This window comes from Sinocyclocheilus rhinocerous, unplaced genomic scaffold, assembly GCF_001515625.1.
Source record: "Sinocyclocheilus rhinocerous isolate Xijiao unplaced genomic scaffold, SAMN03320098_v1.1 scaffold1884, whole genome shotgun sequence".
In the NCBI taxonomy this organism is placed as follows: Eukaryota; Metazoa; Chordata; class Actinopteri; order Cypriniformes; family Cyprinidae; genus Sinocyclocheilus; species Sinocyclocheilus rhinocerous.
In genome coordinates this window covers 70,781-74,918 of record NW_015639513.1, presented here as the reverse complement: position 1 = coordinate 74,918, position 4,138 = coordinate 70,781, and positions in this window count along the sequence as shown.

Sequence of the window (4,138 nt, the reverse complement as noted above, 5' to 3'; positions counted from 1 at the left end):
AACTTTAGTATTTCATGCCAGTTACTGCAGTTTTCTCATTTAAAGTGAATCCCTGCTGTTCTAACCCACAGACGATGCTTTAATTAGCAGTAGCTCAAGGAAATGATATTTTATCCAATGAAACGGCACTAGCGTTTATGTAACGTTTTTCTTGATGGTCATGTAATCTGTTCGCGCTGCTTTTGATGTGTGTCCGTGTGGGACTCTCTGATGGCTTCTAATGCACCTTCAGGGAGCGCAGCGCCAACAGAGCAGCTGTACAGTCCAGTCCTGCATTACACACGCTGGAGGCTCGCTGGACAAATACAATGACCAGAGACGCAGTGAAAGCAGGAGGATATAAATAGGCCATGCTGAATAACACTGTCTTACTCTAACAGCTGAGCATAACTCAGATTACAGCCAGGGGCACAGAGATGATTTGTGAGCGGGACAGAATGTTCAGCACGAAAAACCTTGACAAAGTGACTGTGTTTTCTCTTATGGCTTATCTTTATAGCATGACTGTATTGTCTCAGGTCAGCGGTGGCAAATCCTGAGAATGTTTTATTGTTTTATTGCCGTGTGCAGGAAACCGATGAAGAAGGAGAAGAATGATACAAACTGTGAAGAAGATGCCATGAGCTCTTTTAAAAAGACCAACAGTGCTGCGGTGGGCACGAGGAGCGTGTGAAAGCCAAAGGAAATATTTCCAGCTAATCATGAAGCCAATGAGGTCGGAATAATGCAAAGCGATCCAGAGCCCCTCCGGATTCAATGTGAAGCGACGGGGCTGCTGTGTTGATCTGCATCAGTGACATTTGCATGCTATAAATCACACAAACCCAGTTCATGACAGATGTCTGACTCAAACAGATTTCATATAGTCATTCATTTTGTGTTAACATGTGTCATGTGTTTTTAAACTTATTTTACACAATGATTTATGCAACTTGGACTGGAAATTGCTGAAATGTAATATCTGAAACTAGGGGTGTGTAATGTCGATGCATGATCTGATGCTCATGACAGGTTCTTCAGTCTGTTATCTCCTCAAGGCTAGAACACTGAATGAGCTACTAAATGATAGTAACTGAAGGCAGAGCGGCCATCTGAACACTGAAAGCACTCGGCTGTGTTGTGATTACGTGTTAGTTTAGGGTTACGCAGCAGACGAGTTTGATGCACTTATAAGGGTGGGAGGATTTATGATGACCCATAATCCAGGAAGGTCATAATTAAGATAATTACTGATGTTGTTGACCTTGCTGGTGTGCCAGACAGCGTGAATTGGATCTGTGGGTTTGTTGTTCTTGTGTCTGTGCAACTGCCTTTCTTAAAAAGTGCCCTAAGAAATATGAGATTTTCTTTTGCACTGTGAAGAGTGCTGAATATATTGTCAGCAGGCAGTCAAAATGTATTATATGTATAAAGTGGTATATAAATTATGCATGAATGTAAATACTGTTAACAGAAAACTAGCCTTCATGACTGTTATTTGCTTGCATATATTTTTAGAATAGTAAAAAATGTAATTTGGTCTCGTCAGCGAAAGGCTCTCAGTTGGTTACTGGAAATGATAGGAGTTTCAGTATTGAACACCATATCTGATAGTCTTTGTCGTAGATGTGCAAAGCTGCATTTACTAAATCCACTAGTTGCAGAGAAGCATGAACAGTTATGAAGCCTTGTTTAAAAAGAGGTTAGGCTCTTCAGATGCATCTTCAAAAGAACACATTTCAGCTTTTAATTGGCTCAGGATACTGAAAAACAGTGAGATGTGGCACAATTATGAGCAGTCCACGTGTTGTATGTTTCAGAGTTCACTAATTCAGTAATGTTGCTTTTAACATTATTTTGGAATCACAATGACCTCTCAGTTTACTACAAACTTCAATCAGCTGTTGAAGCATCAGTGTGTGTCTAGCTTGTGTCTGGTGTTTCTTAATGACACGACGCTCTTTCGACAGTAATTTCATTCGTCACTTTCACTCTAGCATGTCTTTAAGCAGATCAGCTTGTTGCCATGACAATCTGCTGCTGCTTCCTGTCGACCTCTCAGATGACCTTCAGACAGCCAAGCACAGGAGATATGTGGAATTACATTTAATGGTTTTGGGTTCCAGTATTTTGAATATTTTGTTTAAAAATGATCTGATGGCATGTGCAATTAAGCCTTTAACTGTAAATTCACTTTTAAATATAAAAAAATATAGATTAGTGCTTTCAAAATTAGAGCATTAATGCAGGCGATTATGAGCAATTTTTTCAGTTTAATGGCGTTAAAAATATTTGATGCAGCTAACGCAGCGGCGGGGCTAGGGTTGGCCGCCCCATTCAGAACTGCTGCTTCTGTCTCTTTATTCTTGACAAGAACTGCATTTATTCAGTCGCAGAACATCTTTACGAGCATCAAACCGGAGATGTTTCAGACGCGCTCCACTTCACTTCAGCGTCAGGCGCGAGTCAGACGAGCTCAGAAACAGTTCAGGTGACGAGGAGCTTCAGCAGAACAACAGTGAATGCTGTCAGAGGAGATGCTCTCAGGCCATGTGTCAGTCAAAACTAATGTTCCTGTCCTGTCTGCCGTTATACTGCGCTCGTAGCGCTGTAGCCTTATTTCATGCTAAAGCGCAAATGAAACTATGAGCATGCGTGTCAGATCCGAGTCATGTTCAGCAGCGGCAGCTCTTAAAGTAATAGCAGCAAAATAACCTAATAACCAGCTGCTGCGACGTCTGTTCATCAAACACAAGAAAAAGAGGAAATCAATAACTTTTGTAGCTTTAAAGATTCATCTATATTTAATTCAGAATTTAGTGTTTGATAACTTTATTCAATTTCTGTATATTTCCTACTTGCTGAAGAGCACAGGTAAATATGACATTTATTATAATGGGTTTATGTGAAGATTTTTTTAAGTTCACTTAAATTAGTTATTTTTTAAAAGTCTAATAAATGTTAAAATTGATAGCTCTCAATTATACGGTAATGTTGAATGGCTATAGTCAATGGTTAGATATTGGGAAAAAAAGAAAACAATTTCATAGAGACATCAGTAGTATTGGTATCAGTTATACTGGCTTTCAGGCATTAAAAAAGATGCCATTAAACAAATATTAAAAATATACTTTATGTCTTTATGTTGACAGAGTAATTTCAGATCAATTTCAGATTACATTAATTTCAGAAAAATGTGATTAGTTAAATTTTTTTTAATTGATTGACAGCACTAATATAGATACAATGTGTTCATTTTTGGTTTATTTAATGTTTATTCATTTAATGTTGTTTGCATGTGATTTTGAATAAGGAGAAACCAGTGGGTCCCCAGAAGGACTGCAGCTGCAGCAGAAGCCATGGAAGGAGGACCTTTGGTCAAACTAAGCATACAGTCAAGTGCCTTGGTAAGAGAGCTCAATCCTCTCCTCAATGAAGACACATAAAAACAAACAAAAAACGAACCTGAACCATCGGTGAAGTGTGGTGGTGGTGGCATCATCATGCTGTGGGTGTGTTTTACAGTGGCAGCGACTGAAGGACTGCTCAGGGTAGAAGGAAAGTTACAGAGCTATCCCTAATCAAAACCTGCTCCAGAGTGCTCAGGACCTCAGACGGCCCCAGAGGTTCACCTTCCAACAGGACACTGAAGACTTTGTGAATGACCTTGAGCGGCCCAGCCAGAGCCAAACCAGTCAAACATCACTGGAGAGACCTGAAAATGGCAGACCACTGACGGTACCCATCCACCCTGACAGAGCTTGAGAGGATCTGCAGAGAAGAATGGCAGATAACCTTCACACCCAAAACACTTGACATTGTAATTGCTGCCAAATGCACTTCAACTAAACGATTTACAACTGCCATTATTTGTATCATTATTATAAAATTGCAATTATTTCAAACAAGCTCCTATGAAAAGGCATAGGGTGCCTCCACCCGCTGTGCCAATTTGAGACCGACACAAGTGTCACTCAGTGTCCAGCAGTGGACCGTCAGATCGGATCTGCTCTCCTCACACAGCTGCTATGAGACGCTACCTGGAAGACGCTCATTATATAAGCAGCTTTTAATGAGTTAGATATTTGAAAGGGCTCCAAGTTCAAACGAATACTGCAGCAGGTTTCTGCCAGATGCTGCCTCTGAGCAGTGGGAGTTA